A 10,972-nucleotide genomic window follows, 5' to 3' on the forward strand; every position below is an offset into this window, starting at 1 on the left:
CGTTTGAACAGTAGATGGTAGGGGAAGAAGAGTTCACCTCCTGAATAGATGACAAGTAACGGGAGTACTGGTGAAATTACAAGTGGCTTACGTTTACACACTGAAAATCCCAGTTAGCCGCTACCATGAGTTCAAAGAAGAGATCTAAATTTCTGACCCTATGACCCTAAAAGATATTTCCTCCCATGGTGTCACAGATAAAAATAAAACTGCATCCTAGCACTTTGGGAAGCCTAGGGGGAAAGGATCGCTTGAGGCCAAGAGTTTGAAGTTGCAGTGATCTATGATGATGCTACTGCACTTTAGTCTGGGAAACAGAGTGAGGGCCCGTCAAAAGAAAAAAAAGAAAAAGACAAAAAGAAAGAGAGAGAGAGAGAGAGAGAGAGAGAGACAGAGACAGGAAGACACAAGGAAAGAAAGAAAGAGAGAAAGAAGAGAGGAGAAGAGAAGAGAAGCGTCAATCTATCCATTGCATTTTCTACCCTTTAGGTGACTGGGCTTCAGCAGGGTGATGTGATCTGACAAAGTTCATGTTGCTAAGAAATAAAGCACTGGAGTTCAAACTCTGAGTTTTCAAAATCCAGCATATCCCCCTACCCACCATACCGTGCCACCTCTGAGAGTGGATATCTCACAGAGGAGAGCTGTGGAGGCCATTCTTGGACAGACAGAGTCAAGTAGTGGAGACCATGGAGTCTCTGCTCTGCAGCCAGTCTAGAGACATATGGAGCCATTAACACTGCTTGTGAGGAAAATACCATGTCATAGGGAAACAGAAATATTTTCCGCCTTAGGCAGATACAATTTAGGAAAAGACCCGAAACCCCTCTTCTTCTAACAGTGCTTTCTGGTCAGATGCTGACCCCTTCGATTCACAGATTCAGATACATCATTCAATGCAAGCATTGTCAACAAGTCACTCTTTGCAGCTTTCTGAAATTTCTCGCATATAGCATACTTGTAAAGATGATCACTTATGTGAAGACACCACCCCTCCAGAAAAACAAAAACAAAACCAAAACAGAAGCCCACTTTTCTCTGCTGTGAAAATCAAGATCAGCTTTTATGAGATCCACTAAATTCACACAAGAAGTAAAATATAATCATACTGATATATGCAATTTTTCTCTTAGAACAGAATGCATGGTGCTCCTTATCGTCTCAGATACTGTCAACAGAAAGCACGCGGTGGATGAACAATCTCCGTGAGCTTTTCTACAGAGATGGGGTGGGGGTGTGTGTGTGTGTGTGTGTGTGATAAATAATGAGGGTTGAGGAGCAGATAAATGACTGGGGGAAAACAACAACAGCAACAACAACAAAAACCACTTCCTGGTTCCTCGATGCAAGCATTCATTTAAAGGGGATACTCGTATGTATACCTAGGTGGAAAGTGGAAGCAGCTTTAAAAAAAAAAAAAGAAAAATTGCTGCGAGCCCTGGTTATGATACGGCAATAAGCGCTAGCTCTTGGAAGGTGTAAAACATATTCACGGTGGCTTACGCCAATCTGGGATGTACAAAGACGAGCTTGAGCACCACCACCAACCAAAAATATGAATGAATACCTGGCTAGCGATCAGGATCAGACATAATAGAAAAGAAAAAGCTCCCAAGGCTAAAATAATGTGAACACGATTGACTCGTCCATGGAAAAGAACCCCAAATCACTGCAAAATAATTTAAAGAGTTTTATTCTGAGCCCAACGGCCGTGATCATGGCCCAGAGAGCTACGCCCAAGAAGCCTTGAGCAAGCGGACCCATTGTGGTGGGGTGGGTTACAGTTTGGCTTCATACATTTTAGGGAGACAGGAATTACATGTAAAATCACAAATCAAAACATGGAAGGGGTACATTGGTCTGGGCTGAAAAGGCAGGACATCTGGCAGTTGGGGGGGGGGCGGGGGAGGGAGGGTGCGGTGTTTACAGGTTTACAGCTGGGTTTAAAGATTCTTTGATTTGCAATTGATGACATAAATGAACCTCTGCCTAAAAGCTTTGCATCATGTTTTCAGTTAAGGTAAGGAGGTCTGCTAATCACAGACAAGCCACTGGACAGTTTACCCAAAACTCAAGTGCCCTGTAGTTCAGTAAACGGTTGGCCTGCTAGATATGCGTTAAGCTTTGTCTTGCCTGGCCTTAGGCCCGTCGGACATTCAGTATCTCATTGTTATAAAATCTGACTCCATCAGGGAGGGGTGTCTGACTTCCCCTGTCCTTGCGGGGCAGCAGCTCAGGTTTAAGGGTTTTTCTAGGGTTCCCTGGGCCAACCACGGGACGGGTCAGCTGGCGGTGGCGGGCGGGGGGCGGCTTAAGATTTTATTTTAGTTCATAGACTCCAGAAATGGTGTTTCCCTGGCAAAGACACACGAGTTCATGAAAAGCTTTCATTCAGTTGGTCTGGCTCCTCCCTGAGGTCGTCTCCCTGCCCCCCACTCCTCCCATCCCCTGGGGCCGGAGCGGGGGGGGGGGGGGGAGGGGTGAAGGCCCAAGAGGAGAGGCGCGTGGGGGAGGTGCCGCTCCCAGAACCAGAGACTCGTCTGGGCCCCACGTAACCCAGCCACCGCGACCGCTTCGCCCGAGGAGGTGCCCAGCAAGTCGTGCTTCTGCCCCTCGGGATTGCCTGCGGGCTGGGGGCGGGGTACGAGCTCCCGGCCCAAGAGGGAAACCCCTAGCCTGGCCGCACAGATGGCCGGGCCCCCGGCGGAGCCCTTCCGCCGTTTTCCACCCCTCCTCCACTCACTGCGCTGACTGCGCATGCGCGCTCGCACGTAGCCGCCTCGGGCTTCTCTCGGGCGGAGCCGCTTTCAGCCGCGACCCCGCCCCGCGAGCTGACTGCGCATGCGCGCTTGCACGTAGCCGCCTCGGGCTTCTCTCGGGCGGAGCCGCTTTCAGCCCCGACCCCGCCCCGCGAGCTGCCGCTTCCAGGCGGCACAGCGCATGGGGGAGGGGACGGAGCTCTAAAGAAATCAGTCCCCTCCGTCTCCTGCCTCAGGAAAAGCCCCAAACCCTTGGAGAACTGCCACCCACCGCCACTGCCGTGTGTGTGTGTGGGGGGGGGGGGCGGGGGGGCTGGGTCTTTACTTTGTGTCCTCCTTGTGGCCCAGTCCAAGGCGGCTGGGCTGCCAAACAGATCGTCTCGAGAGGGAGGCAGGAAGGGCCCAGGTCTGGACAGGGGTGGATTGGACCCCTCCACCCTGGGGTGTGGACTTGTGACCGAAAGCTCAGCTGCTTGTCCACGAGGCCGAATAACGAGGACAAGCGGTATGAGGAGTAAGAAAACAGAGAGTCTACTTTGCTGACAAAGGAGGAAATAAATAGGGTAGAGCTTCTCAGTCTCAAACCCCCAAATTTCGTGAACATAGGCCTAGGCAGAAATACAGAGGTTTAAAAGGAGGGAGGGTTGGTTCTCAGCTTCAGGCAATTACTGCAGTTAGCTGTTCTAAAGGTCCCGTCTCTGCTGAGAAGAAATCCCTTGAACTCTGTGGGCCGCCCACCCTGGGGGCCACCTGGAGTTATAACCAAAGAGTTAACGTGCCTCAGGGATGCAGGCCGGGCTGCAAGTTCCCAAAAGCCTGGGGGAAGTTTTAAAAAGACAGAAAATCTTTCTGCCCTCTTCCCCTCCCACCCCCCCACAAAGCCATTTTCTCTGGTGCAGACTCGGCACCCTCCCTGCCCCCCCCCTCCCCGTGCAGGCCTGTTTGTCCTCAATCATCTGTGAGGTTCACGAGGAGGAGATGCTCTCTCGCTCTCCCCACCCTCTTTCTTCCCTTAGGAAATCCTCAGCGCTGTTCCACACACTCAAGGTGGCGGGCCTGCTCCGGCCACCAGCCACCTCTTGTGCCACCTCCCGCCCCCCCCCCCGCCCCCAACGGAGTAGGTGTACAGACAGGAGCACACTTTACCGGAGGGCGCCTGGGGATGAAGAGTTGTGGTGGCCAAATGGGGGATGCGGGGCGGGGAGGAGAGTGGCTGGCATTTGGCAAAGAGTGACACGGAGTGGCCATCCAGGCTTGTCTGAAAAGTGGGACTACGAGCCTGAGAGCGCCGACGGAGTCGATGGACATGGTCACTGCTGTGGGATGTCTCTTTTACCACGATGTAACACCAAAGCAAACCCCTGACCCGCTGGGTCGGAGAAGGCCTTGTGGGCAATTTAGAAAAGCCATGGCGTGGCCATTTGGAATACTTCCTGCCTCTCCGGGAATCAAAAATTAGAAAGGACCATGGGTTCTGTATTAACGTACCAAAGGCAGGCAGAATTTTAGCCTTTTAAAGCCTGCCCTGGCCCTATCTCAGCAAGGCAGTGGCACCCCAAGTTCCGTGACATTTCTGCACTCGGCGGCTGACTTCTTCAGCCATCTGTTGCGATGCCCCTGCCAGGTGGCCACTCACTCGCCCCTTCAGTTCAACCCTTGTACCAGAAAGTGTTGCCTTCTTCCTAACCCCTATGGGGGGACCGGGGGGTGACGTGTGTGGGGGGGGGTAGTGGAAATGGGCAGACCCCACAGGTGCAGCCTCTTCCAGGTCATAATGGGCCTGAGGCAGCGTGGGATTCCCCCGGAAGGGAGGCAGGGTGGCACTACGGCACCGAAGCCTGACGCCGGCGGCCACGTGGATGGTGGGGGACACGTTAGACCGCTGAGATGCAGCCACTGAGAGCCACCCCGCAGCAAGAGGTCTCTCTGGCAGAGCAGGCACTGAGTCCGCAAGTCAAGACAGCTGGGAGGCCTGGGAGACAGAGGCCCTGGATCTCAGGTCCCGGGGTGGGGGCGGGGGGCAGTGCCAGTGCCTGGAGAGAGAGAGAGCCCAGGCTCCAGAGGCCATGATGGGGCCTGGTGGGCAGGGCCGAGGAGGTCAAGGCCGGGTGTGGTGGGGTCCGGGATGAGGGGCTTGGGGTGACGGGCAGGGAGAACGACCCGTTCACTCAGACGTGCCCTCAGAGGAAGGCAGAGGTGCGTTTTGCCTTCCTCCGGCTAGGGGAACGCTCGGCATTTCTTTCCTTCAGAGCTGGGTTGAACCGGTGTGGCATCTGTTATAGTACGGAGTGCGAGACAGGACAACCTAGAGACCGAATTGAGCCAAGTCATGAGTCCACATTAGCTGGCCAGCGACCACCCCCTGCCCTGTTAGGGTACAGGTACAGAGAATGGCCCCGAGCCGAAAAAAGCAGGAAGGTTTCAGACTATCCTAAGCTAGAGCTCCGTGACTTTAGGCACGGCGGTTGAAACAACACTATACCACCTACTCCGCAGCTGTGTGGTCCGGGACCAGCCTCGGGCCCCCGTTTCGTTTCGGTTACAGTCTTTAAGCGAGCAGGTTTACAGAAACAGATAGCTCCAATTAAGGAACATTCTTTCAGGCGTTAAGCAAGCACAATCAATTTTACGACAGGCAGCTGGAAAGTTTAAACACTTAGTTACAAGTTAATTGCTTTGTTTTATCTCCGCAAGGTACGTATTTCCAATTACAGACATAGGTCAAGCGGACATCGGTCACCTAGCGAGCAAGCATAAGTTTTCAAGTGGGCCTTTACAGCGTCCAGACAGGCCTCGGTCCAGTTATTGTGCATTCTTTTTGACCACTTGGAAAGCTACTAGCACCGTTCCGGGCCTCACCTCACTCACGCGGAACTACAGAGTGATGACCTGGGGTGGGTGGGTGGGTGTGTGTGTGTGTGTGTGCTCCCTCCTGTGGTGGGAAGGGTGATCTGCTCGCCCACCCGGCGTGGTGTCCCCCACCCCTGCCCCATCTTGGCGTTTACAGAAAACAAACACGAACACAAGAGAGGGAGCCGGAGGAGGAGGAGGAACATATGCTGCTATCCAGGTTATCCTGGGAGGCTTCCTAGCCATTTCTGAGGAAACAGTGTCTCCTGGCTGTCTCCCGTAGTTTTATTTATTGACTTATTTATCTATTTTTCCTTTTGGCTTGAACCCATTCTTTTCGTTTCGGCATCTCATCTGACATCCTCTTCTGAGAGGAACCTGGAAACGTTTCCCCGTGTTGCATCTTTTCAGGCTCTGTACGACTGACGAGCATCGTCCCTCTTCAGTCACTGGGCTCTTTGCTAGCCAGGCCTTAATTCTCCACGTTGTAAACCCCAGATCGGATCTCCGCCCGGAGTCCTGTAGAGACCTACCGAATCGATGTTTGGACTGGGATGTCTCGTAGACCTTACCTATTAAAAACCGATCCAGGCCAGGCTTGGTGACTCACGCCTGTAATCCTAGGCCAAGGCGGGGAGGAGGACCGACCGCTTGAGGTCAGGAGTTCGAGACCTGCCTCGGCAAAAGCAAGACCCCCGTCTCTACCAAAAATAGAAAAAAATTAGCCGGGCATGGTGGCACACGCCTGTAGCCCCAGCGATTTGGGAGGCTGAGGAAGGAGGATCGCTGGAGCCCAGGAGTTTGAGGCTTCCAGTGAGTGAACTATGCCCTGCTCCCCCGCCACCCCTCCCCATCATCTCTAACGAAATGACAGTAAAATAAAATAAAATAAAATAAAGCTCAGAAAAAAAAAAAAAGTACTATGTAGTGAGACCGATCCTAAGAACACGGGGGCGGGGAAGGAAGTCACTACCACGGTATAAAATTGTATAAACGTTGCCCGATTCTGTGTGCGTGCGTTTTCTGAGAAATGACCCCCTTTTGCTATGGGGCCGGGACTGGAGTCCCAGTTTGGGACCATAGGATTCCCCGCACTCGACTCCTGACTGATTCGACCTAGGGTTAGCTCTGTGTAAACACTCTTTAGACGTGGGTGTTTTATGGATTTCTGTCCTTCGGGAGAAACGACTGGCCCGGGTACAGGAGTGAGTGAATGTACCGACCGTCTTCTCCCATCTCTCTCTCTCTCTCTCTCTCTCTCTCTCTCTCTCCCTCCCACACACAGGCACACGCGCGCGCGCGTGCGCGCGCGCGCGCACACACACACACACACACACACACACGCCGTTTCCGGGAGCGCCCACTTCATGCGCTTCGGTCCACCGTGACAGATAGTCCAACTGTGAGATCATCGTGAGTGGCTGCGCCTAGGCCCCGCTCTGAACCTCTCCGTACTGTTCGTGTGTCTTCAGCAGGTCCTGCCTCCACCCGTGGCATCTAGCACGGGCCGATGGGTCCCTGTCCTCTCTCCCTGCCGTGGACGCCCCCCTCCGGCCCCCCGCCCCCGGGGGCTCTCTGGTCGACTAGTGGTGGGGAGTGTGCCCGAGGGCTGAGAGACGTGGTCCGAGAGGGGCCGGGAGGAGGCCTGCGACCCAGTGTGTACCCACTCCCGCCCCCACGCTCCCTCCCCCACGAGGGAGCCCGTCCTTTCCAGGCTGACACTTGGATCGGTGGATGACGGGGGTCACCTGGCGGCGGGCGAGCGTTATGGGAAAATCCGGTAGGCGTGTTGCGACGTCCTGCCACAGAGATGGCTCTGGCGACAGCCTCGGGCCGCCCCACCCTGGCCCCCGGCCAGGCCCCGTGAATGTGTTCTCTCTGTCCCTGACTTCTTTCTTTGTTTCACCAGCCGGCGTGCTCTGAGAATGTGAAGTGTATCATAGTTCCACCCTGGGTTTCATGATCCTAAGATAGGAAGGGGTTTTATGATTCCACGACAGAAAGGTTTTCTCATCCTATCATCTCTCCCCCCCCCCTCTTTCTTTCTTTCTCTTCCTCCTTCTGCCTTTTCTTTACTTCTTTGTTGTTTCCTTCTTTCAGTCTTCCTGTCTTCCTTCCTGCCTGCCTGCCTTCCTTCCTTCCGTATTTCTTTCCTCTCTTCCTTTCTCCTGTTATCCTGTGTTTCTATCTCTGTTTTTTCCATCTTTCTTCCCCCTTTCTACTTTCCTACCTTCTTTCTTTCTCATTCTCTCCTTTCTCTCTCCTTCCTTCTTCCTTTCTGTCTCTTTCTATACTGTCTCTCTCCTTCCTTCTCTCTATCTTTTTCTCTTTCCATCTTTCCGTGCTCTTTCTTTTTCTCTCTTAATTTCCTTTCTTTTTCTTTTCTTTCTTTCCCTCCTTCTGTCTCTGTCTGTCTTTCTTTCTTTCTTCTTTCTTTCTGCTTCCATCCTTCCTTCCTTTTTCTCATTCTCTTTCTTTCTGCCTGTCTTTTCTTTCCTTATTTCTTCTTTCCTTCTGTCTTTCTGTGTTTCCTATCTCCTTCCTCCCTTCCTTTTTCTTTCTTCCCCGTGCCCTCTTCCTGTCTTTTCTTATTTACTGTTTTCTTCTTTCTGACTTTCTCTCTCTGTTTCTCCGTCTCTTTTCTTTCTGTTCTTTTCCTTTCTCTCCCTTTCTCTCTTTCTGTTTCTGCCTGTCTGTCTCTCGGCTATGTTGTGGTCTGTGCAGAGACGGGTTTGGTGGACGATGTCGGTGGTCGGGCCGACCCATCCTTTCTTTGATCCCAGTGCTAGCCAGGCCGGGGCCTGCTTAGCTTCCAAGATCAGACGAGATTGGGCGCGTTCAGGGTGGCGTGGCCCTAGACTGACCCGTCATTTTTCGATGGCTTCCGTGGGGAGTAGGGGGACTGTGTTTGATGCCCCCGGGGGACCTTCTGGACTCTGAAATGATGGGCTCCAGAGGGTTGCCCCGTGTTTTGCAGCAGACCTCTGGTGGCTGGCGCCGGTTGTGGTCGGGCTCCACCTGGCGGCCGCTTTTCTACAAGTCTCTTGTCCTCTGAATCTTCGGTGCAGCAGGCAAAGCAGGGGACAGTCCCCGATGCGAGCGAGGCTGAGTTCCGGGAAGCAAGCAGCCTTCGCGGGGCCATCTGGTTCGTGCCGGGACGCCGGCTGGGACATCTGGGAGGCAGAGCTTGGGCCTGCAGGGCTGTGTGGCGGGAGGACGTTGTCGCCGCGCTTCCAGGCTCAGCCAGCCAGGCGGCTTGCGGGGCTGCCCGGGCAGGTCGACCAGCACGCTGTGGCCGCTTTGGAGACCCGACCCACCCCGCGGGGACAGGAAGGAGACGGCACACGCGGACGGGAGAGGAGGGTGTCCGGCGACCGGCCGCCGTCCCGTGCATGCGTGTCCCTCTCCCTCGGCCTCGCCTTTCCTACCCATTTTCCCTGGTTCCCGCTCGGGAGGCAGGGACAGCCCTGTGAGTGGCACCCAGTCGTCCGTGGCTTCCTCCGAGTCCTACTCTGGGGGCGCGGACCGGGCCCTGGGTGGCGCGGGTGGCCGGCGAGGGCGACCCCTGTCGGCCCGCGGGCGCTCGTGGGCCGCGGCGGTCCCGTCCCGATGTTTTCTCCTCCACAAGTCCCCGTGCTGGGGCCGGGGACCGGGCCCTGGGTGGCCCTGGGTGGCGCGGGTGGCCGGCGAGGGCGACCCCTGTCGGCCCGCGGGCGCTCGTGGGCCGCGGCGGTCCCGTCCCGATGTTTTCTCCTCCACAAGTCCCCGTGCTGGGGCCGGGGACCGGGCCCTGGGTGGCCCTGGGTGGCCGGCGAGGGCGACCCCTGTCGGCCCGCGGGCGCTCGTGGGCCGCGGCGGTCCCGTCCCGATGTTTTCTCCTCCACAAGTCCCCGTGCTGGGGCCGGGGACCGGGCCCTGGGTGGCCCTGGGTGGCGCGGGTGGCCGGCGAGGGCGACCCCTGTCGGCCCGCGGGCGCTCGTGGGCCGCGGCGGTCCCGTCCCGATGTTTTCTCCTCCACAAGTCCCCGTGCTGGGGCCGGGGACCGGGCCCTGGGTGGCCGGCGAGGGCGACCCCTGTCGGCCCGCGGCCGCTCGTGGGCCGTGGCGGTCCCGTCCCGATGTTTTCTCCTCCACAAGTCCCCGTGCTGGGCCCTGGGTGGCGCGCGTGGACGGTGAGGGCCTCCCTGGCCCTCTACGCCACGGGGGCCGACCAGATGTCCCTGAGTGCCCCTTGTCTGCTGGCGCTGGGGACCTGCTGGGGACAGGTGGCCGTGTCGAGTGTCGTGGGGGCAGGCGTGTTCAAGTGGCTCGGTCCCCGTCTTCCTGCGCGGTGTTTTTGATCACCTCATATCGTCATCTTCCGCCTGCAGGTTAGTACTGACACGCTGTCCTTCGGCGACTGTCGCTGGAGGGGTTGGGCCTCCGCACGCGGACGGGGTTCTGGGTTCCTGGGGATCCAGCGCCCTGCCCTGTTCCCTTTGAGCTGACCGCCTGGGCCCGCGCGCCGGCTCTAGGGCGTCGGAGTGTCCCGACGGTGGTGCCCGCCTCTCGCGTTGGTCTCTTGTCCCCTCGAGAGACGGCACCCGGGGGAGGGGGGGAGGTTTGCGGCAACCTTCCCCCTTACCCCGCTGGCTCTGTGCCGTTGCGTGTCAGGCGGTCCTCGTCTTTGGGTTGTGCTTGGGAGGCGGGGCTGGCGAGGCTGAAGCGGGCTCCTCCGATCGCTGTCCTCGCCGGCCTGACTGACCTCCCCCAACCCTCCCCGTCCTCGGGGCCTGATCGATGTGGTGACGTCGCGCTCTCCCGGGCCTTGAGCCGCGTGCCAGGCGAGGGACGGTCCATTCATGGTGAATGGTGGCCGCTCTTCTCGTTCTGCCCGCGGGCACCTCACCTCTCCTTCCCCGCCTGTGGGTGGTGCGTGGGAGGCGCGGGTGCGAGACTATCCGGCCCGACCGCGGTCGCCCCGCCCTCGGCCTCGTGGCGTTGGCGGGGGGTCGTGAGTCCTCTTGACGCAGCGGGCAGCCCTCGCTCGCCCTGTGTGGCTGTTGCCTGGCCGGGGTCCCCCCTGCCCGTGACGGACGGGTGCGGGGCCGTGCCGCCCGCCCGGTCGCGCGCCCCGTTTGGCGCGCGGCTGCTGGGTCTGTGTGGCCCTTTTGTGGTGCCCCCGGAGCGCACCGGGTTGTTCTCCAAGGTGCCCGAAACCGAGCGGTGGTTGTCGTCCTCGTTCCCGGCGTCCCCCTCTGGTCGCCGCTGCAGCGTCTGCTGCGTTGGGTACACCCTCGAGCAGCGTGCTTGGGGTTGGGGGGGGTCGAGGCGGGCAAGCCTAGAGGCATCCTCCTGCGCTGCGTGGGCGGGCGGGGGGCGTTG

This window comes from Eulemur rufifrons, unplaced genomic scaffold (assembly GCF_041146395.1).
Source record: "Eulemur rufifrons isolate Redbay unplaced genomic scaffold, OSU_ERuf_1 scaffold_230, whole genome shotgun sequence".
NCBI classification, from domain to species: Eukaryota; Metazoa; Chordata; class Mammalia; order Primates; family Lemuridae; genus Eulemur; species Eulemur rufifrons.